Source organism: Grus americana, chromosome 3 (assembly GCF_028858705.1).
Source record: "Grus americana isolate bGruAme1 chromosome 3, bGruAme1.mat, whole genome shotgun sequence".
In the NCBI taxonomy this organism is placed as follows: Eukaryota; Metazoa; Chordata; class Aves; order Gruiformes; family Gruidae; genus Grus; species Grus americana.
Window position 1 is genome coordinate 110,272,380 of NC_072854.1, and position 25,457 is coordinate 110,297,836.

Here is a 25,457-nt window from a genome sequence, read left to right on the forward strand (position 1 = left end):
TATCCTATCTACCCTGGACAAAAGAAGAACAGATTATTTCTTTCCTTTTTATACCACCCCTTTATGAACTTGATCTTTGCCATCAGGTCCTCCCTTCGTAATTTCTCATGTAAGGTACATAACCCCAAGTCTTTTGGTTTTGTTTTATAGGTCTACTTTGTTGGTGAAATGCAATGCTCAAAAGTGGATGCAGAATTCCAGCCTGGAGTACAGCACTGAGCAGAATTGGATAATTACTTCACCGTGTCTTACAAGCTTTATTTCCATTTACAACAGATAAAATGTTCTTAGATTTTTTTACAACTTCATGGCTTTGCTGACCCCTGTTCAGAATGTGATACATATAGAGTCACAGATTGTTTTCCAAAAAACCCAGTATTTCACCAGTTTTTTTCTACAGCATATTTTTGCTGTCCATAATTCCTTCCTACGCCTAGCACCTTCTGCTCATTTCCACAGAGTTTTAGCATATCTTTTGGTCCTCTTCTCTAATTTGTCAAGCTGATTTTGTATTCAAAGCTTGTTGTTGAATACACTGTTTCTCTTTCCCAGATCTGCGTTATCACAGATTTAATAAACTTGGTCTATGCTCCACCATCCAGGCTGATCACAGAAAAGTAGCAAAGAATTGATTCCAGGAGCGATGCCCGTGGTCGGTTGTCCTTTCACTTTGACAGAGAATTACAGACAACTTGTACAGTTATCCAGCCAACTTTGTATGCAATTTACTAGCAATTTAGAAACTTAATCTAGCCCAAGATTTCCTAGCTTGCTTAAGAGAAAATCATGTTAGACAGTGCCTAAAGATTTGTTTAAGAATACACGACATCTGCTGCTTCTTGACAGTCTCTAAGAATTGTTGAAGAATTGGTTTAATGTAATTTCTTGTTAACAAATACATGTCTACTGTTACTCATCTCTTCCTTACTTTGAGTATTTGTTCCAAAGTCTTCTGGGAACTGAAGTTAAGCTGGCAAGCTAGACTTGGCTCTTTTTAATTGCAATTTTAAAATTTGGTGCTATGTTCTCCCTCTTGCAGTCTTCCAAAACATCATACACCCTTACACGCTTTCTTACAGGAAACCTCTAATAGAGGTAACATTGCTTCTGGGCAGTATTCTGTTAAGTATCAAGCTGCAGTTCATGACACCACGCTCATTCACGTATTTCATGGACATCAAGGTCCTGAATAAGCTGAAATGTAAAGAATATACCACTTTCATACTGAATGCTTAAAATACCTATGCAGGATAGTCTTGCATCTCATAGGGAAGCTAAGAACAAAATGACAATAAAGAGACAGTGGCTATTTATTTCAGAAGCATTTTAATATGCATTGAGAGATTTAAGTTTGTGGCACTCAAAGTATATATTGTAGGCTATGCAATGAATTGAATACCTGCAAAAATACGCATGTACATGCCTGCCAAAGAAAGACTGTCATTGTGTGCTGGGACTGGCTGGGATGGAGTTAACTTTTTTCGTAGTAGCCCATACGGTGCTGTGTTTTGAATTTGTGACTAAAACAGTGTGGATAGCACACCAATGCTTTGGCTATAGTTGAATAGTGCTTGAACAGCGCCAAGGCTTTCTCTGATCTTTGTTCTGGCACCCAGAGAGTAGGCTGGGAGTGGGCAAGAAGTTGGGAAGTGACACAGTTAGGATAGCTGACCTGAATTGACCAAAAGGATACTCCATATGATATAATTCCATCCTCAGCAAAAAAAACCTGGGAGGTTTTGTCTTCAAATGTAGTTGTTGCTTGGAGACTGGCTGGGCATCAGTCTGCTTGTGGGATGATTGCCTTTGCATCACTTGTTTTTTCCCCTTTTCACTTATTAAACTGTTTTAACTTTTGCTTTTCCCATTCTCTCCCTTCTCCTGCTGGGGGAAAGGGAGCAAGTTGCTGTATGAGTGTGTAGCTGCTGGCTGGGGTCAACAGACAAGTGTGTTAAATGGAATACTATGAGCCATGATTCGTAATTCCAAAAAGTTCAGACCATGTTTTTACTACATTATTGATACCAAGAAATATCTCTAGTAAAGTTAGTAACACAGGCAGCTTAACTATCTGAAAAAAATTGTTAAGCTATTTAAAAGTATGCTGACTTCTGTTCAGACAATACTTGCTTTATTGCATGCAGTAAGAATAATTATTTTTGTACAAAGTAATTATATCATAATTTTGGTTTATTCAGAACCATTAAAATAATTAAATAATACGTAGGTTGTACAGTATGAATTTCACTTAGTCTACAGATTTCTATAAAGAAACCACTCACTTAGCTTTCATATTGATATTTTAGTTCTTTACTTTGTCCTGTAAAAACTGTTATCTAGCTTTACATGGAAAAACAGCAGCTCAAAGAACAGGCAAACCAATTATTTGTCAATGTTCATAGTACAAGTGATAGGACTAGCAAATGTTGGTAGAACTATTGGGTTTTGCACAATCCAGACTTTACATTAAAGTTTTTGTAGTTTTTCTGTAGTTTGCATTTCAAAAAGCAACATTGTTTCTGTGCATGGCAGCTACAAGTGTTGATGTATGTATAACAGATAAAAATTTATTTATTTCTCATACAAAGATATTAAAAGTTTTTCTCTGTATATTTAGTGCTGGCAATATTTGTTCTTATTATAATTTCAAATTGCTTCATGGCTTTTGAATAAAGAATTTTGCTTCTAATAATAAGTTCATCCAAAAGTAATCCATCACCTACAGGCAAAGGTTTACATACTTTGCCAAAGTTAGGTCTAAACTTCCTATCTAGAGGACAAGATTTTATACTGTTCTTGGTACTTAGGTCATAATGCAATTTCTGCAGCAGGTTTGCATGAATGTATGAATTACCATTTTGCTGAATAACATGTGAAAATAATCACACACCTAAGGTGTTTACATTTATAAGCTTTATGTTACTTTCAATAGATACCAGACTACTGCTAAATTTTTAATAACTTTTATGGTGTGCTGATTCTTGTACTGAAAGGCATGCATTACATTGCAAAAGCTATCAGGAGAAAAAAGATAGATTTGAGCTTCTCAATTGGTTTAAATGGATATTATACTTTGGGACCATATAGAGAAGAAAGTTAGCCAGCTGTTGTTACTGGTGAAAAATTTTAATATGTTGCCATTTAAACTGTCGTTATTTGTTTCCTTTGATACCCATTGTATTGACTTTTTCCTGTGTGCAACATCAAACAGTTGATGACCGTAAGATCTCTTGTTCTTATGAGTTTATGAATCAAAAATGTGTATCTGAAACTTTAACTATTTTTTCTTGCTACTTCCTTCAGAACTCAGTAATCAAATTCACCTGGGCCTAATGCTTTGCAAATTTTAGCTGGAGTAATTGCTTTATTGTCTTTTCCAGCATAACAGCAAGGTCTTTAACGTTTTTCTTTCCCTCACGAAAATGTATCTGTCCCTGCGATGTTACCTTCTGTTTCTTCTATCAGTAAGAAGACAAATAAATGTTTTAGTCCCTTAGCAGAATCAAGCTCATTAGTTGCCAACCTTCTGTTGTTCTTCTCGGTGACCCTGGTTTTCTTTGCTTTTCCCTTTTATTGTAAATTTTAAATTAACTCAGCTCAAAACCTTTAAGTTTGGTACCATTTGGTTAAAAAAAAATCCCCAAAGTTGTACTCTGAAAATTTCACTTTTTAAAACAGTATTTTGTTTACTACATTTACCTCTGACACCCTCTTTATCTATGTCATCATATTTCTCCCTACAAATTAGGCATCCCATCCTACACTATTGGCCATTTACCATTTATGTATGACAATCATGGCAGCTCCAGTATTAGTCAGGTCAGCTCCTCTGCAGTGGGTGAAGCTATATGGACTTACACCATTAAGTATATAATGTATATTTTTCTCATCTGATCTATAGGAATGGTGCTGTATGTTATTCATCTGCCACTGCATTGCAAAATAACTTTCTATTTATAGAAGGCAATTCCCTTATTAGCTAAGGTCACAGCTAATATACACCTATATGTCTGAAGGTTTGAGTTTATTTAACAATTCATATATAATGTCTGTGATTGTAAAGAGCATCAAAAAGTCCAGGAATATACCGAGAGCAAGATAAAAAAGTTCGATAGGCTCTATTCCAACAAAGTTTGCACTGATGTTCATCCAGAGAAACTGTAATCATTGGAGGAGGCAGAATAACTGGAGTAATTCCAGCCTTATTACAAATTTATTACTATTTTTACAAGCAGATTGAAGGAAAAAAAAGAATCTGGTATTGTGTTTTAGGGATGAACTGGTCAACACTGAAGGTGAGGGGGGTTGGGGAATTTTTTCACCACCATCTACATCTTTTAACAGTAACCTACTTGCTTGATGGGAGTATTTTTTCTCTTAAAATGTTAAACTTAGACACATTAGGCTGTTCAATTTGATAGACAATGGGGTTTATGGCTTGAGCTGGTATATTAAATTTCATGTTCTTCTAAAACCACTCTGTACTCAGCCATGGATTATCTAATATTTCAAGTCATGTACTGTTTCTTACTCTGTTTGAATTCCCTAGGTTTTATTTGTCGTACCCACACTGGCAGCACTACAAACAGTAAAATACTTTTTTTGTTATTAATACAATTTTTCAACCATCTGCACTCTAAACAACAAAGATTAAACATCTTTCATTTTTTAGCCTAAGTAAAATGTCAAAGGTTAATTTTGTTTTGCAAACATCTGAAAAGTCTTAGCAAAAGCTTTTAGTTCCCTCTTTTCAACATACTTATGGTTTCAGAACAATAATGGGAGGGAAATAAATAAGGTTCCTGGCCTCTAGCTTGAGACACAGCTTCTGCAAAATTAAAACAACAATCCTTTACAGAAAGTACAAAGGACAATTTCCTTTTTCTCATCAGGTCAAAGCTGGAGTTTCAAATGTTTGCAGAGCATTTAAATATCTTTCAGGAGCAATACCCAGCAGCAATCCATCCACATATCTGGCCTACTTAACAAATGAAGAAACTGAGGCAAAAAGGTAAGATCTTTTTCTTATTATGAAAAGTAAACAAGGAAAACCTGTAGTTCCAAATATTTTCTCACTAAATTTTTAACTGATTTATTCTAACATGAACTGTAAGTTAATTTGAATTATTCGAATGGTATTGTAGATTTTTAAACCTAATTTGAGAGGATATGGATTGACAGAAAACTGTCACATAATCAAAATAATGTGTAAAGTTTAGCATTTCATCTTTTCTTGCCCTGTGTTAGTTCCTAAAAAATATTTGACCTTATCCAATAAATAAATAATTTTGATGGTGCAACCACTTCTAAAATTTTAAAAGCAAACTTTACGATTGCTTTCTTTACATTTCTCTCTTTCTCTATTTTTTTGTGGTTTTGTTCAACAACATAAAAAAAAAAAGTACAAGGTAATAATTTCCATGGAATCTTTAGCACTATGAAAAAACCTGCTGAGAGATAAAAAGAGGTTTTTGAATAACTTAAAATATATGTACAATGACCATTAAAAAGTGCTGCAGTCTGTGATCATACTGGTGAACAGAGAGAAAAGCAGCTATGTCATGAGAAAGAAGAGGTATCAGTAATAGGTTTGAGGCTCTTGCCTTTCCTGTGTCTGTCAAATGACTGAATTTTGGTAGAAACTAACTCAGAGAGGAAGCTGAAGTGAAAGTAAGTCTCAGATAATCATTGCTCCCATGAAAGTGTTTGTCACAGACATGAAGCCTGCTGAGGACCAGAAGCATTTGCTATTTTATAAAGCTGTACTGCTGGTTCCCGTCAACTTTTTATCTATAAGTGATAAAACCTGAAGTTCCTCACAAAACTCAAAAGTTTCACTTTTGCTTCCATTCAACAAAAAACCGATCTAGCTACAGCTCTAGCTACAGTTCCAGGAATACACAGAAAATTAGTAAAGCTTAGTTTAATATGATGGCATTTTATAACAGTCATACATGTGAAAGAAATAACATACAGCATTGAGTTTTCAATGAAGCTCACTATTTATCTATCTATATATGTATAAAACCTCTCTTTTTCTATAAGTCTTTTTTATATAAGCTACTATGAACACACGAGTAATCATAAAGCCAAAAAAAAGTGTGTTTCCTTTCTTACTTTATTTATTAATAGAATTTTTGCCCTTAATCATAGAGGTATAACTGTAATATGATTTTTATAATACATTACTTTGAAATATGATTTAACATGATCTACTGCCTACTGTAACTTTATCAATGCTATCATTAATTTAATTTATCTGATGATAAAAACAGCAGCTCAGTTCTTCTCCTGCTTACAGTTCTAAGAATACAGAAACTGTATAAACTGCAGTAAGGTCACTTAATATTTACATGGCTACTTAAGCTTATACATCAAAACCTGGAAGCAAGGTGAGTTTACCTACATTTTTGTAACTTTTTTTTCTTTTAAAATATACACCTGGAATGACATATATAAAAAAGAACTAAAAGTTTGTGTAGACTCTAAGCAATTTTTCATATATTACCGAATGACATGATCCTGTTGCAATGAATTAATTTTCACTTGTGTTTTGTTCATAAGAAGGAAGGTACCTTTCTAATTGCCTGCCCAGCAGCACACAGCCTACAATCTTAAAAACGAGCAGGGTTTTCCTCTTTCTAGTCATTAACACCAGCACATAGTTATAATGCAGAGCTACGCCTCTGGTTTCATCTGTGCAAATTCATGAATGAATTTTGCAGTCTCAATGTCTTTCCAGAAACCTAATTAATTCCAACATAATGTTTATTTCTGGTTATGCAAAAGTAGTACAGAATCCAGATCACTCCTACATCAGTGCTAGGTCTTTGGTGTTAAATGAACCCCCAAATAGTTACAACTTACTGTAATTACTAAGGCAAATAAAGATAACTGAAAATACTCACACATAAATCAAGGTATTATTTTACAAAAATACATTTCAAGACAAGCAATCTCATATAAGGACCACTGAAGTCAAAGGGCATTTTTCATTGACCTTAGTGGGTTTTGCATCTGGCCATAAGGATAAAACTAGAATCACTGACAGTAATGGAAATGGCTTCTTAAAGTATGTCACTTTAAATGATAAGGGAAAGTTAAACCTGACAATGGAAAAAGAACATGCTAGGCAAACAGCTTCATACAGTGCACAGACAGTTTACATCTTCGTATCACACAGAGAGGAATCATGTGCAGGCCATTACGTTAATTTCTGAACCAGGAAAGATTCAGTAGTGGTTATTTTGAAAATCTCAGCATAGAATAAAAAACAAAACAAAACAAAACAAAACACCACAAAATAAACAAACAAACAGGAGTAAATACAAAGGAAACACAGTAAAATCTGGAGAAAACATTCTCTTACTGGTAAATGGCTAATGGTTATGAGAGTTCATGAATGTCTATGAAAATATAGTAATTCATACCATCACCCTTAAAAGGCTTTTTATAATTATCACTTTCTAAGAAATAATAGAAATAGAAGTAAATAAGTTGACATAAATCCCCACAATTAGAAGGGTAGTTCAAATATTTTATTGTTACCTACACAATGAATTAAACTTTTTCTAGCCTGGTTTCTTGCAAACAAAGATTTCTTGAATTTTAAGATACATCTTTAACAATCACTTCTACTTAATCCACTGACCTTATTAATGAAAAATTGCCTTGTTAAAAAATACCTAACAAGCTCTACTCCTTTCAATTCGATGAAACTGCACCAAGAGGATTAAGTCTTCTGCAAATGCTACATTAAGATATGTAAGACTTTACCAGTTGGCATGGCTGTTCAGCAATCCAATTAGTTAGAAGCATTTTCCAAACAAATAGCACTTTCTACCCTAAAGACCTGTTCAAAATATCCCCTACACAGTATTTTCTAAACTTCCTTCATGTTCACAGACTCTGAAGTGTGTATGCCAGAATTACGATGCCTACAGGCTCTTCCATTTACTTATGAGGAGACTTTATCTTTTTCCTGGCTTCTATGCATTGATAGTATTCGAAGTTTTGAGGAGAGAAGAACCAAGAGCAACAAAGAAAGTTGACAGGAGAGTCTATACTTTCATTTACCTGCTTAAATGCTGTTTTTGATTTTGCAGGCTACTTACTGTATCCTGTTTGTGCCTCTTATCTTGCCATTTATATAAAGTAGGTACTCTCTTAAAGTGAAAAATTCTGCCAATACACAGTGTGAAACTGTGACACTACTGCTATGAATGAAACAAAAAACTGTATGATCCAATCTGAAGATATTTCCTATTTGCTGTGAAAATTCTCTCAAAAATGAGCTAAATGGCATTTTTATTCCATGAATGACATAGACTATAGATACTATTTTGACTTGTAAAATAATGGAAGAAAGAAAAAGAAATAGCAGAGTACTAAGACATACCATTTAGCCAGTTACTATGAAAACACACAAATAAAATTGGTAAATAAAATACAGGACATGTCTTTTTTCTATTCAAGTTTCTACAGTTCAGGAATCCTGAATCATTCACACTTCAACTTTCTCACTGGAAAATGAGAATCAAAAAATGGTGCACTTTGTACTTGATAAAAGAAATGGAGACATTTACCTGAAAAAAAGAATTAAAATGTAGGCATTCATTTGCCTACATTTCTTCTGAATTTATATACAGTCTATACCAAAGACACTATTTCTGCTTAAATCATTACAACACAACCCTGCCCCTACATCATCCCTTGAAAGTACATTAATAAAACACAGAAATCAAAGACTAATATAAGAAGATTTGGCTGCATTATTCAGATCATCGTCTATGCTGCTGAAGGAAGTGTATTTGGGAACTTTTAGATAAGCATCAGAAAATTTGCCAAAGACTGTACTGACAGGTGACAGTACTCTTATTTTTCCTCTTTTTTAAAACCTAAGAGCCCTTGTGACCTTACAGTAGAAGAGTAAGTATTACTAACATTTTTTTTTAAGTTTAATGCTTAGATCATAAAAGACATAACTGTAGGATTTTACCATATTGCAGTATACGATGATTTTTTGAGTACCAAACATTAGTACTGAAGATGATCTTGTGCCTTCAATTGGCCTATAATTGTATAACAAGGCATGATTTTTCTGAACACTGTTAATTTTAAAACAAGATATATTTAAACATCTATTATGTACTTTGTTTTGTACTTTCTCTTCCTGCTTTAATTGTCCAGTTAGTTTCATAGATCATAATTAAATTGATATTTAAATACTGACAGTTCCAACTTTTATAAATTTCTATTTTGCTTCATATAAATTTCTCAAGTACAGTGCAAGAGACCAGGATGCTTTTATAGCAATTAGTCAGAGTAAGAATGTCTTAGTCCAGTTACAGCATAATATATGCTATAATACTCCACAAGAAAATGCATTGCAATATTTTTTCACAAAAAAAGATTGATTTTATGTTATACACCTGAGGAGATTGTAAAGTGCTTTTATTTCTAACACTGATTTATGAATGAGTGGGGTATTTTAGAATAGCTTCTTCAGCCAGAGCATTTGTAATAGGTTAAGCCTCATATTTCCAGATCCAGTGCTTATGCATTTCTAATGTGAGATGAAATATTTATCTTTGGAGTTTCAGTGACTTTCCTAAATATCTCAAATTTAAAAAATCAGATAATTGATTCCTTTTCTTTTCTTGAAGAATTAACAGAACTCTGCTAATTTAACAGGAAAAAAAAAAGCTTTCAATTGTTTTGGCTGAGTAATTCTGCTCATGTCATATGGCTATAAATTGTCATGCTTTAAGCTTTACTTTTTTATAGAGAATCTCTTGTTTGACCACAGTATTGTTTTGGAACGCTGCTAGTACGCTGCAAAGAGGTTAAGGTTTCTTTTAAGTTTTACTTTTACTCCATTCCATGATTTTCTAAAAAAGCACGGTAATAGATCTAATGCAACTCTCCTCACATTGACTTGTGAAAAGCATGTTTACTAGGAAGAACAATTTCCAGCTTTTTCTTATGAAATAGGAATAGCATTCTCTTCTTAACAGCTGTTTGACATGTTGATTAACAATTGTCCTGCCTGGACACATGTGGATGTGTCCAGCTGATTTCTAATTTCACATTACGCTGTGCAGTGTGTCTGTATTGGCGACTGATGGCTCCACTTCAGTGAAGGCAAAATGTGACTCAGCAGCTTTTAAAATTACAAGTTTTTCTTTATATAAATGTATTAGCATTGTAAACACTTCTGGAAGGTCTGCTGTAAAACTGACAAACTTGCCACACTTGAATAATTTCAAGATCAGTAGGTTTGCCTTCATTTCCATTTCTATTGCCACTTCTGCATTCCCAAGTTTGATACTTTCAGTGAAGAAATGTGATTGAAATGTATAAATTTTGTTTCTCATTTTCTACTGCAGTGTATCACAGCCTTAACTTAAATCTTCTTTTATAGATTTCTAGGTCAAAAATATTCTTCCATGGTAGCTTGTAACACTGAATTATCTGTAATGGCTAAAATCTGATAGAGCTAATCTATAGCTTTCTATCTTTTTTTCTGAGAATACTCAGGCTTGGCTACTAAGATAAACAAAAACCAGGCATCTGTCAATTAGCCCATTAAACTGTCAGAGAAACAATCTGGTAATGCTCTAATTTGAGATGTAACTTTTTTTTCTCCAGGTCTGTTCATCAGCAAACAATTTTAAATATCCTAAACAAAGTTTATCACATACTACTTTATAGTCTGCATATGCCAGAGAACTTTACTTTTCTTGCTATTGCTTAGTTTTCCAGCCTTAAAAATTTTCATTAGTCAAACTTACAGTATAACCAGGACTTTCATAGACTTTCGACAATGGACAAACCTTTTATTCCAGCTATTCAAACACAGTATCTCACTTATAATTCAGTTTCTTTTACAAAACACTACCTCTTCAAAACACTGTACCCCCGTGGCACGTATTCAGATTTCTTTCCAGGTTCTGCTAAAGCCATAAAGAGGCTATTTTGCTCTTCATAGTGTCCTCCCTAAAAGTACAGTTTCTATTACACAATTTTATTGTACAACTTTTAATTATACGATAATGTATTTTAAATATATTTTTACATACACAGATGAAACTAACATATTTCATAAGCTCTGTCAATATTCAGCCCATTTTTATATGCCAACATATCTACGATGTTTGATTAACATTTTTAAATATGTTGTAAACTGTTCTGTGTGTTTACTTGGGGCTTGACTTTATTGCTAAATTGATAGTACATAAATTACAAGTTATTATATCTACAATGGTGAAGGCAGTATAAGTATGGAATAAATAGGAAGTAGGTGTGGGGATGATCTACCTATTGCATATGTTATATTGTTCCCTTATTAAACAGAATTTTCATGAATGCCTCTAAAAATTAACAGTCTTGGACCTTTCTATATTTCTGGCTCCTTTGCATGCAAGGTTTCTGCCAGCATGAATATATTGGCACACGATAATATTTATGTTCAGCTGAAAGCAGCTCTGCAATAATCAAAATAATATGATGAGATAGTTGAGCCAGATAAACACTGGTGATAGTAGAACTTTTAAAAGATGTATATGACAACTGAAATGATGCGTCTGGGAAAAATCCCATCTCCCTGTATATATGTCATTTATCAGAACTAATTTTAAAAAAAACTGTATCACCATCTGTAAATGACAGTATTTCATTGCTTATTTTAAATTAGCACAATAACTGTATGTGACAGTTGAGATTTGTTTGTATTTGAAGGCCAGATATTGTACTGCTTCACTGAAGTCAATAGGCCTATGCCAGTTTATATGAGCTAAAGATGCATTCATTTTCATTTATGTCACATTTTTGGGGAAAAGAAAAAAGATATTTATTGCTTTTCAAGGGTACATGGTATTTCAAAACTATTTTGAGATCAGAATCAAGCTCCTTCTGTATTTTTGGATCATTCTGTGGTGAAAATTTTTTTTTTTTTTTGCAAATCTATTGCAAGTGCCATCAGAATGTGAGTTCCATGATAAGTTCATACCATGTATTCGGTTAAAAATGTTCATAACTTGATTTATAGTGAACAAAGTGTGATCATTTAAATCAGATTACCATTAGGTTAACATGAGCCAGACTTTGGTCTTAAATATGCTAGTTTCCTAAATAAAGAGTATTTGCTGCTAAAAATTATCTCAATTTTAGTAGGCTTTCAGCAGATAGTATCATGAGCTGCAGAACTGAAATAAAGTTAGATTCATAGCTAACATTTAATGGGCTTTGATGAAGATTTTCCCTACAGTCATATGATGACAGTATCTGTTTAAGCTTCCCAAATGTGTTTTCTTCACCTTTATGTTAGTTAGCAGAAATCTATCTTCTTCAAGAACATTCCATACAATTCTTAAACTTACATTTCAGAAGTTAAAACATTTGTGAGTAATTCCATACCTGACAACTGAGAGTGTTGTATAAACAAAGACTCACAGACACTTATAATCCTCAGTGATTTAGACGTAAAGCTGCAGACAACCTTAATAGCCAAGAGTCTCCATGATCAAGATCTCACATTTATTTGTACGTGGTTTTAGCTTTTGTTGCTAGGAAGATGTTAACATTTTTATTTAATAGTCTACATCATCCCAGGATGTAATTAAAATAGTCTATTACATGCAGTAATATCAGTCAGCATGAAATTCACAAATTAATTTATTTCAGCACTTTCTTATTCTACAGTGGAATCAAAAATCTTTTTCTAGGCTGCTTAGAAGCAATCTCAGTTTTTTCCTACCATTTTTAATGTCTGTAGCAAGCCACTGGGAATCTAGTAAGATGCCATGAGATAAAGTACAGAAATTACATCCACTTCACCTCGCCTCATGTCAGTTCACAACTGCACTGTTCACACTGCTCTTTTTCTAAGATGAGCATCTGCATAGATATCAAGTGGCTGAAGCTGTCTTGAAAAAACAGAGAGCATGTTAGTGGGAAAGATGGATGTACCCTGAAAATATTTTTCCCTTAACCATTTCATTCATCAGTATGTGATGGCTGTAGCTTATAATTGTATTTCACATACTTGGAATCTTTTTTGCAGCAGGACATCCTATTTTGTAGGTGCACCAAGAAAAAAAAAATTATCTTAGAAGTGGCTTGGTAGTCAACCATGCTTTCTCCATTAGTATGCACATGGGGAGACAGATAGATTTATGAAAGTTATTAACACTTGTTTTATATATACATAAAAGATATATATTTCTATATATCTTTTTAACAACCTGGCATTTCCTAATTAATTTCTCTTATTATGGGCTCATGAGTTGGAAAAGATTCAAATTGTTCACAAAACACCAGCCTAAAAGCTTAACTTCTGTCCTGCTAAATCATGTTCTGTTTTGGATTGCTATTGAACAATGTCTCTCTGGACTAGTTGTCCTCACCTTAAAAAATCTTGCATGAATTTGTTCAGGAGAAATGACTTTTCCATCTGATGTTCGGACTGTAAGGAAGAGCGTTAGAGGATGCTAGCAAGTATTTGAGCTAGCTAAAGACTATTGTATTCATTGCTAGAAAAAAAGAAAAAAAAGGCCACTAAATTGCTTACTTTAACCAAAATCCATAATCCATAAATTGCTTTCTTTAGTTCATTTGAGAAGCTCTGATGCTACAGTAATAGAAGGTATACCAAACTCTCTAGAGTTATTTTAAATGTACTAGGTGTTACTTAAGTATTCAAGAAAATTTTCTTGGTTGGCAAGAGGTATGCTTGAGAAAAACAGGCTAACAATAAATAGTCAAGGTACTTCCATTTAATTGATTATTCAATATTGCTGTTTACCATTCATGATTTTTCTTCACCCAAAACATAAAACAAAAGTTGTAGATAGAAATGGGAATTGTTGCTTGGCAATAAACAGAGAATTTTTCCTTTTCTTGTAATTACATTTATTTATCATAATGGGGTTTTTTAGTAGTTAAACATTAACTGAATAATTATAGAGAAGGATATCTAGTAACAATTTGTTACATCTGTTCTGGCTTTCTCTTTTACTAACTATTTCTCTTCTCCTGTTTGTCTTGGTCGAAATATTATCATTTTGTCTGGTTTTGGTGCTTATTAAAATGGGACTCAGCATTCAACAGATTTAATGAATTAGAAACCAATTAAAATAATTATGGCTCATTTCTCACTCTAGGTGAAAGCGGTATTCGTTGAGGACAAAAATCAAATGAGAAAAATAAAGAAACTATACACAACACATGACAACATGGAAGAAAGATACACGCTCCTCTTCACTTCCACTTTTTATCCAAAGCCTCCTGAAATTCCCTGACTTCAACAGATTTTGGGTAAGTTCCTAAAACTCTTTGGACATTGCCTTAACTCAACTGTTAAGCAGTGGAGCTGCTCTTTTTTTATACCATCAGTGCAAATAAAAGAAGAAAAAGCTTTTAAATTTAGCAACAAAAACTGAATAACAGAGGTAGACTTGCAGTTGCAACACTTAGCCGTATTCCATGTGTACGGTGAGAATGCGACAAGGGATAATAAAGTAATTAATTAAAACTTAAACAGAGCTTATGATCTCCAGTGAGAAAAATTTCAAATTATACAGAATTGTTAATCTACAGTACTCTAAAATATGCAATTACATATGCAATTGCAAAAAATATAATACCGACATTTTTAGAATATGTGACAAGTGGAAGGAATTCTTTCTAATGTAATCAAAACTATTCAAATGGAGACTAAGAAGATCCCAAGAGGTTTAAGCGTAGTGTATTCACAATGCTGCAAAAGTTCTGCTTCACAGTTTGTCGTATAAAATAATGCCAAATATCCATTAAATCATATAAAGTGTGTGGTACAGTAATGCATATCCTTGTGCATATCATACATATCCTTGATTAGTGTATACTTAAGAGATGTTCACATTTTTAGTGAGTAATTATGGCTTTGCTAATTTTTCCAAATGAGTTAACCACAACCTTATGATCCAATTATACACAGTATCTAATAACTACAAAGTTATAGGATTAGTTACCACTGTATCTGGTGTATAAGGAATTTGTCTCGTCCAGCTGTCATCTTTGAAAATAAAGTCCCACTGATGAAAACATTTATTAAAAATAATGATTTTAAATGTTTTTACTTGATATTCTAGAAGTACTTATACAAATGATAAATCATGGAATCATTTCGTTGGGAAAAGACCATTAAGATCATCAAGTCCAATTACTTAATCTTTAAATATCAAAAAGCATTTTAGAGAATGTCTTGTGCATGTGTCTGCAGAAAGATTTGTTAGATCGCTAATTAATTAAACTGGCACATAGCATTTTGATAATTCATCTGCATAAGGCAGCAGTATGCATGCCTATACACTTCTGATCCATTTTTCAAAAAGTTAACCAATGGATAGAAAAAAGCCTTGTGCTATTTCTATCTTTTGTGTTTCTGAGCTTAAGACATGGTTTTATCTCATGCTTTTCTTTTTCTTTTTGCTTTCTGGTGGATTAATTTCTATTCGATTTGTAGATAAACACAGAAGAATATTTCTGTCTCAGTTCTTCCCCTCACATTATAGCCACATGTCCTTAAGATCTTTTGGACAACAACTTTTGTATTGTTAATGTTACTTCATCAGATTATATAAAACATTTTCTGACAGGAAAACACTTCTTTTCCCATATCTATATAACAACTACATTGTCTTGCCTAGTACATAATTTTGCATCAGAAGAAACAGAATTTTAAAACTACAAATAAAAAATTGTCTCTACTTTCTAGTACCATTCAAAATACATGGTTTCCCAAAAAGCGGACTAAATTGCAGAAGTTCTTAAAACTTCAAGAAGTATCAAAGCACTGATGAAGTGAAAGAGTATAACTGATATGCTTTGCATGAAGCTAATCTGAATGTGGGTTTAATATTGAGAGGCAAGGTTGATCTGAAAGAAGTAACAAACATGGAGCAGAAAATACAACATTCATCCTTAATATTCTTCTCAAAGGCTGGATATAATGGATATCCAATCAGAAATGCACAATTTCTCTGTGCCATTTTGTTTGGCAAAAAAGAAGGCAACCACAACTAAAAGTGAATTTAAAACCGTCTTTCTGCAAAATGTAAGCTGTGTAGCTACAGACAAAAGTATTGATGAAGAATTGTATTGATCAGCTACATTCTATGCATGTACAAGTATTTACTTATTTATAATGAATCGATATTGGTAATTGAACACAGCTGTCCAATATCTTTTTTCTCCCCTGAGCCCAAGCCTATCTGATGCATAAAAGTGACAGCTGTATACATTTCTGACTATAAAAAAAAAACCAAAACCAAAACCAGCTGTAGATATAGTATACCTGGATGTGGGCAATTTTTCTGTTTGTTATGATGACAAGCCCACTTCTATCAATTAATTTACACAGTATATTGAATATAGCAAAAATGATGTAGAATCTTGTTGCATTTTGTGCTTCTTCAGAGAGAAAAGTATCTATGCTCTGATGAAAAAGTGTCAACAACTCTGCAAAATCATGCAGAACTTCTTAAATCCCATTTCACTGAACTTTAGATATATCGTAAATATGGAGATGCAAGGTAAATACCAAATTCATCTTTAAGAGAAATGCTGTTAGAATAATCTTTTAGCTTCTACAAACCCAAAACCAAGACAGCATCAAGGTGACAGCTAAATTCTATTGCAATACCAATACTAAGAATTATGAATAAATATTTTAATGAATTTACATTCTGTGATGTGAATTTATATTTTTGATACTTAACAGAATCTAACAGTAAAAAGAATCTAACAGTAGTGTACTGAAAATTTAGCACTTTCTAGAACAGAAAGAAGATTCTAATCAATACATCATACAGACAAGCAGCAAGCTGAAACTACATGAATAGGAGACAAATACACCATAGTTGCAGGCATGGTTGAGTAAACTATTATCTGTTTGTTCAGCTGCATCTATATTCCCTTACTTACTGAATAGATCCATATTACTTAGTAATTAGGTGCACATATATGCACATGTATATAATTGAAATATTTTACAGATAATGTAAGTATTTTCTTAAAACACTTGAAATCCTGCAGCTTTTGGCACTGAAGCCAGCTGACCTATTTAACTAACAAGGCTTGTCCAGTCCATAAAGTACAATTTATTTAGTTACAGAAAAGGCAGCACTGCAGTACACACAGAGATTAAAAATAGGTGATTTTGTCTGTCATCTGAATCTCTTATAAGGTTGCAAATTTATTTCATTTTAAGAAGATTGCAGAACTTTCCCTCAAACTACAAAAGGGTTTCTCTTAGAGAGGCAAACCAGAAAACTATGACAAAATAATAACCATGAACTTCTGCTCTCATGAGAAGATGATCTTTCCACATCTAATTGTGGATTTGATACCAGCTGTTCATTTCTTCTGCGTTCAAAGTTTCTGCCCTGACTACATGACTGCAGCCAGGGAGAACTGCAGAGAAGGCATTGTATTGCTGGCTGTTCTTTCCATGAGTGCTTACAAGAAGTTGTTCTATGAGTGGAAAATTACTTTTTTGAATGGATACTAGAAGTGTTTGCCAAGTACTTAAAGGAAACAATTACTCCCATGGCATTCATAGAATACCGTAAATTATGAATGCATTTTTGTTGCGTGTATTTTCCTATAAAATCTACAGGGTTTTATTAATTTATAACTTTCTCAAATGTTTGTTGGTTTGGACCAAAACTACTTACGTATGTCCTCAGCTATGAGGTGAATTTGGTCTTGCTAGCTCTTTATTTAAGTTAGCAGAAGTTTTATAGATTTCAGAAGAACATGCTCAGGTGGTTTTCAGAAACTTTTATGTTGAGTGTTTCTGATAGTTCTTTAGTTAAAGGAAACGGATTTTTTTTTTTTTTTTTACACATAAATAAATAGATGAGTCAATGGAAAACAGATTTTGAAGGCCAATCAGCAACAGAAGTCCACTAGTTCAAATTAGCTGAAAATCTTATTCACAGTTTGAATTAAGATAAATTATGCACAGCTACTAAATGGCTCAGTACATGCTTAGGACAACACTAGCTTCCACTTTAGGTTCCACAATTTTTCTGTTACTACCATGTTGTGCTAAACCTGGACAAGTGCATAATACCTATTTTATTTAACATACATGGAAGCTCACAAAATCCAGTAGTGCAGCTAAAATGAGCTTATTAAGATTTCTACTTGTTCTGTCCCCATTTTTTTCAGCTACTTATCAGCATTACAAGCAGATGGGCATTGGCAATAGTGTATGTAGATTAGGATAGTTGGACTTTCAGTGGTATTACAGAGCAAAGTAGAACAGCTGGGCTGCCATTTGATGGTTCCAAAAAAATGTGTCAAAAATTACTACTGAAACAGGACTCAAACTCTACATGTGCTGAACCATCCGCATTTATGGAGTTTCTCCAACTTGTGACCCAAGTAATCTAATTTTCTTTTTGATAACAGAGTCCATAACTATTATATTTACAAAATAATTTCCATGAACCTGAGCCCTTTTAAGTCATTGGACCTATCTCCATTGATTCCAACAGAGTTTGAATTATACTGATGATGAACACCTAATATGAAAGTTTTTATCCAAAACCCCCCCCCCAAAACCAGAAAAAGAAAACAGTCAAGATTTCACTTGTATAATGTTCACTGCTCTTTCACATGGAAAAGTCTCAGATGAGCTGAGATTTTACTAGCAAGCAATATGAAATTTTAGAAGATGAAAATTGATATATTAACAGACCATTCATACTTATATTCTACCTTAAACAAATAAAACATTTATCCTTCATTTATAAAGTCTACTGCAAAGACGAAAGTCTGCTTTCAAATTCTAAAAGTTCCCTTGATGCTGTACTGCATCGTCTCTCTACAGAATATTCCAGGACTGTGCAAAAATCCTATGTGGACTAAGTACTGTACATGCACTTAGAAAGAGTTAATGTCTGTTATAAGGGGTTACAATCAAAAGAAGCAATTAGTAAGTAGACAAAGGATGGAGAAAGGAAGCAAAGCACAGAGAGGAGAAGTTAATGGCCAAGAGTGCAGAGTAGATTCTCATGACCCAGCCTCTAAGCAAAAATGTGAGTTTATATTCCATGTAGGAATGTGCTCTGGGTTTTTGTGTGTGCATTTATACAGATCCTGCGGTGATTAAAACCATGGCTAACCACTGACAGACTGAAAATATAATGGCAGTATCAATTAGAAATATGGAACACTGAATTGTATGAGAAATAAGGCAAACACAGCTTTTCTCATTTTAAATATTAGGCATTAGGTTAGTCACTGATTTAAAGTAGTGACATTCTAGAAACCTAAGAAAAGATATTTATTAATGATTTTATCTGCATAACGTTATTTTAGTGTTACATCCCACATTATTTGAATATATATGTACTTCCCATGCCTTGATTTACTTGCACAGAATCTATGGTGTAGCTCAAACACTCAGAGAAAATGACCACTGCTGTGTACATTGTTATTTCAGGTCATATGTCACTTGTTTAGATAGAAGAGGTTGCTAATTAAGCAATAACAAGGCACAGGTCATTTCCTGGAGATTAATGACCAACTAGGAGAAGCTGTGCCAAGGGCCATTAACCCCAGCCAGTCACTCACTGTGATGGGGCAGATTTCTTTGAAGAATATTAATGTTCTAAAATAACAAGGATTACTCTGGACATAATATAAATGTATACAGGAGTGAATCAAATTAAGTGCATTATTATGATTTGTGTAGTGAATTCTAGGCCTTTCCTATTTTCTGGGTAACAGAGGAGAATGGATAGCAAGAAAATGGTACATCAAAGAATACTAAATGCTTTTAAGTGCTCGAGCTTCTCTAAACTGATGTCTTCAGACCTGTCATGTTTGCTCCTCTGATGACCATTTGTAACTTTGGTTATCATCATAAATATTGATAATTTAGCAAAAACAGGTGCCTACTAGTGTTCTTGGTAAAAGGTCTACAATTAAGAGAATACAAGGAAGTATTTCATTGCTTCCTTTGTACACTCTGGCTCTTGATGGGTAGTGATCTGTGAAACTCTGCTCTCTGACACTTGCCAGGTTTCCTTTCCAGAGGTAAGGAAGGAGGGTGCAGCCCTGGACAAGGCAGCTCTTCAGCCTTTTTCATAACCTTTGCAGTAAAACACTTCTGAAAGGATCTAGTTGAAAACAGTGCTACTAAACACTAGCCTGTTTGCCAATTACTGTTTTCTCAAATTATAACAGTTTACCTTTTTATTATCCCTGCAAGAGATTCTTTGCTTTCCTCCACACAGCCAATTCTTCTCTGCACTAACCATTTACATCTCCTTAATTTAAAATTTATCCACAAATAACACTCAGCAGAATAGAGGGAGAAACCCAGAAGGCAAAATGGAAACTTGCTAAGCAGGTAGGTGCAAATGATCAATTACTTTTTCCCTTCGGCAACTATCTTATTGCTTAAGGCTCTCACCCACAGCCACCGTTTTCTCAACCCTTCTTCCCTCATCCGCTAGTGGTTTTCACCTCTTTAGATACATTGATTCAAATAAGTAGGTTAGATATGAAGCAGTCATAGCAGTTTTCTGTCTCCAAGGTGAAATAAGCAGCCATATTCAAGACTATTCCTAACTAAATAAACTTCTCTAAGGAAAAAGAATATGACTATAAAATCCCTTACTGAAAACTATATGAGCGTTCAAGACTCTTTTCCTTATTCTATTTCTCCTAATAGTTAAAAAATATGATTACTACCTAACTTTTACTCATAGTGTAAAAGATATGTATAAAAACTTTGAAAAAAATCAGAAGATATGAAACAGCTGCAATAGATGAAGAAAGATTATTGGTTTAATGGAAAAAAATGTCTGGAAATGCATTCTTTAATTATAATGTTTGGAATCTAACCAAGTGTTTTACCACAGTAGCAGAATAAAATAGAAATATCCCTTTAGATTTAGATTAGATATTAGGATAAAATTCTTCACTGTGAGGGTGGTGAGGCACTGGAACAGGTTGCCCAGAGAGGTTGTGGATGCCCCATCCCTGGAAGTGTTTAAGACCAGGTTGGATGAGGCTTTGAGCAATGTGGTCTAGTGGAGGGTGTCCCAGCCTGCAGCTGGGGGGTTGGAACTAGATGGTCTGTAAGGTCTCTTCCAACCCAAACCATTCTATGGTTCTACGATAAATCACCTGGAAGATGCTGTGGACAGTCTGAGAATTACCACCTGAAATAATTTGAAAAGCTCAGTTGATTAAAAAGGTGACCTTAAGTCTCAATGCAAACTTGTTTAATTGCAGAACTAGCTTTTTAGCAAGGTAAGAGCAGTAAGTTAAGAAAATCATTAGAGATATAAGGGATTAAGATTTTCAAAATAATGTACCTATAAACATTTTTTCCACATTTCTGATTTTCCATATTTTCTGTAATTTTCATTTAATAATGTGTAAAGAAATTTCTAAAATTATTCTAAAGCATCTGAATTTGCTTGTAGAAGTAAAATACTCCCATGAGTAACACGAATTTTCATAACATGGCTGTAACCCAGAAGCCTGAATTGTGGTTTTGTATGCATACGTACATTATATTTGCACTGCCTAAATTATTACATAACAGATGTTAAGGCTCATCTGAAATTACTAACAGCAATCAAAGCAATCCAGTATAAATGTTAAAGAATTCCAAGGAATTTCATTGGAAGGAACCAGCACCTGGAGCCTTCCTTTGCACTCTTTCTTGTTTTCTCTTTGTAATGCCCCTTCTTTTCTCATTGGTTTGCCATTAGTACTTTTCTGTCATTTAAAATGATGGGAATAACATTAATAAAACACTTGAGCTTAAAGGCAGATCATATTTTCTCTCTAATATAGTATTTGTTTGCTGTTCTGGGACTTGTATCAGTGTTGCTCATCAAATGTGTTCTTCAAGGTGATGAGAATGGGGAAGGCAACTGTAGAAATTAGAAAGTCCTCTCATCCTTATAATTATTTTAAAATGGCAGCTAAAGTTTCCAGAGAGATCAGGGCTTTATTATGCTCAGTGGAACTAGTTAGAAAAGTGCCTTTCTGAACTTAAAGAATGTTCAAAATCTTGACTTTTTTTAAAGTCAAGCCATATGGAACAAGCAAAACTCAAAAAAAAAAAAAAAAAGGATACCATGGAATATTGGAAATGACTGTGAGAATAGGGAAAATCTGTTTTAAGCTCCAAGAAGCTTCTGCAAAGCATGAAAGTAAAGGCAAATTATGTTTGAATTATTACTGAACGCTAAAGATTCAGATACCTCTGTCTAGAGGATTTAATAAGTAGAAAATGAAATAACTAAAAAAAGTTTCTGGCAGTGCACTGAGAGCGGTAGAGCTTCTGACCTCTTTAGTTTGGACATGAACATTTATGAAAATCCACTAACTGACGGTGCATAAAGTATGCCATATGATATTCCAGTTGAATAAAATGAGGAACTATTTAAATATAGCTTGCTGATTCATCTGAATTTTTCAAGCTCTTCTCAGAAAGAGAGGCAGTTGAGAAGATTTGTTTTATTTTCTGAAATCCTCTATCACTTTAACCATATAACACAGGCAAAAAGCAGGAAAAGAAAGAACTTCAGATGAATCCTTTCTTGAACAGCAGTCTTCAACTAGATATTCAGCACTACACAAAATCACACACACCAAGTAATTCTTTGGGCCTGATCCTATCATCATCTGTGCCAGTATAAATCCTGGAAAAATACACCAGGAAAAAGACTGTCTTACAGCAAAACAGATGCTCATGTCTATTGCATTAATTTTGTTTTGCCAATTATAGTTGTGTCAGAGAGAAGAAAACACATTAACTGAATTTTCTGTGTACAATTTCACTATTATTTATGGCTGATTATTCAGTCTGGCAGCTAGCTCTGTCCGTTTTCTAGAATCTTTTCACAATCACACCAAAGACAAGAATCTGGGTAGCTGAATGCTAATTATTTTTTGGGAAAAAAATATTGAGAATATTTTTTTTGTCAGAAAGTGCACTTTTATCCAAAGGAGAATTTCTGTGAAAACAAAGGTAGTTTGTTTCAAAAACAGTGTTTGTCTTCATTTGAATTTCAGTTTCCTTTATTTTTAGTTTATATTATGTTTTGTATAATATTTTAGATTTACTAGAATATGATTCTTGAAAGTTATTGATAGACAATAATTTGTTCTTAGCAAAATCAAATATTTCAATGTTTCTACATCTGAATTTTGGTTTTACAAAATATGTCTATATTTTCCTCAGGAGAGAAAGCTCTTCCAGACAGAGATACCAAATACCACAGGGAAACTGAAATCAATTTACCATTGATACTGAGTTATCAGTTAATCCAATATCAAACATTCAAATATCTAGCCCACAGATATTAAGGAAAATACATCCATTTCTTCAAGGTTAGTTACATTTGGCTGCCCTGAGGTTCGTAGCAGTATTAAAATAAAGTCTGTCTTCTTTTACTTTCAGCTCCATATTCTCTAAATCAAGAGATAGCTACTGACTGGTATTTTAGGCTCCTTTACAACATACATTATATAAGAAGCCTGACAGACTTTGCTCATCTTCACATTTTCAATTTTGGGAACTACTTTGTTTAGCCACTTATGCTGCAGTGATCTGTGGCAGCTGTGTGGGTTTTCAGAGTTGGGCATATAACACTGATGGTGCTGGTCTTAGTATTTTACAAAGTAATATTTAAAAAAAAACAATTTCACTGCCACACACTGTTTAGAGCAGATCCTCATTTAGAAAGAATGATGGTGACTTAGCACATTACTGTTTCAGCTTAACACTAGTTAGATGGAAGAGGTTACTAATTATACAATAGCAATTAAGACATGGGGCTTTTCGTGGAGATTAATGACCAGCTAGCAAGAATTGTGCGCAAGGCTTTTAACCCCAGCCAGTCACTCACTGCATTGCAGCAGAATCAGACGGCATTCTCTGAAGGATACTGCTTTTCAGAGAGACAACCATGGGTCTGCATATGAGTGCAGGGATTTTTTGCTCACCTACAGGGTATATCTAGTAGTGGATAATGAAGCTATGAAGTAATGAAAGCCAGATGCACACAGAAAGAAAGAAAGAACACAAACCACAATAACACACACACACACAAATACAGCTAAGCATAGAAAAAACAGTTGAATGGTCTAACATGGATTTCGACTACTTTCATTCCTTTTAGAGATATGATCACATCTTTCACTGAATTAAATCACACACCACAGACACCTGAATTAGCATTTAAAATGAGAACTAGCTTGAGTATTTGCAGGGAGTCCCCCACTCATAACCATTTATTATGTGCTGGCTTAGGTATTGACTGCATCATGGTGTGAGAAATTGTCTTCTTTCTGGATGAAGCTGAAGCAGAAGCCTCTCCTTTATTCACGTCCCACATCACTGGAAAGCAGGAAGCTGAACCTACGTGCAGAGGGAACGTTATATTTATGCCCCACAGAATTGCTCAGCAACACTGGAAACCCCCCTCAGGTAATGTTCTTCAAAAAGACAGTTGTTGAAACTACCTTACCACTGCTGACCCACAGCAAATATCTGTGACAGATGCACTCGACCCCTTACCCAAACCAGCAGTAGTTTGGTACAGGCTCCAAAGGAGGTAAAGGCCTAAGCTGTAAATGGGCCAAGAACTCCTCTCGTTTCAATCTGTTCTCTGAAAACCCACAAAGGAGCAGAGTGACACAGTGAGCATCAATGCCTATGAGTTTGGAACATGGATCATGCGATTAACACACGCATAGCAGGTGACTTTTCCAGGACTCATTTATCAAGGAATAAAGAAAGTGGTGGTTACAGGGATACCATGTGTACCTTTTCATTTGTATGTAATTTGACTACTAGCAAATCACCTTATCCCATAAATATGACCACCTAAGTGAGCCTTCTTTGAGCTCTCCCTGCTAAGCAGCCTGGCTGCATGGCGGTGGTCTCCCCTTGAGCTGAGATGCCTCTCAAAGTTGCTCCTCAAGGCAGAGAGACCTTTCACCAATGACACATCTTTGGTAAGAGACCAATATCATGCATGACCTTCTAGTATGGTAACTGATTTGTGCCTTAGTATTTCTGAATCATTGTTCAAATGATTGTGCCCTACAGTAATAGAGTGAACCTTAACTTTGTTAAGTCACACTTTTACAACATCATACTGAAACCACTTTTGCTAATACCTTTGACAGTGATTCCTTAAGCAATATAACTCACTCTTTCACGACAACATCTGAGCTCTTCCTGGCCTTCAAGATGCCTCATCGTTACTCATCTTCCTCCCCTTTGCAATCTACACTCGGTTCTGGTCTGGGTCCAGTCTTGGTCCTTCATTCCTATTCCTTTTAATTTCTTTTCCTCTACTATCTTTTCTTTTTTTCTTTAACTCAAAATAGGTATCTCTCTTCCCAGCAACATATCTAAGGCAGTCTGA

The 25,457-nt window shown here is 34.2% G+C and overlaps 1 protein-coding gene and 1 long non-coding RNA gene across 23 annotated transcripts in view; one reads left to right on the plus strand and one right to left on the minus strand.

The window, feature by feature from the left end:
- NRXN1 (neurexin 1) overlaps window positions 1-25,457 on the minus strand; it is a 735,823-nt gene that overhangs the window by 671,606 nt on the left and 38,760 nt on the right. The gene's annotated exons all lie outside the window — the stretch shown is intronic.
- The window catches only part of LOC129204533 (uncharacterized), a 43,932-nt gene continuing 23,352 nt past the window's right edge, over window positions 4,878-25,457 (plus strand). For all 3 annotated transcript variants that reach the window (XR_008576429.1, XR_008576430.1, XR_008576431.1), the window contains exons 1-3: window positions 4,878-5,011; window positions 14,163-14,316; window positions 24,335-24,511. This is a non-coding gene — a long non-coding RNA (uncharacterized LOC129204533). The remainder of the gene's footprint in view (window positions 5,012-14,162; window positions 14,317-24,334; window positions 24,512-25,457) is intronic.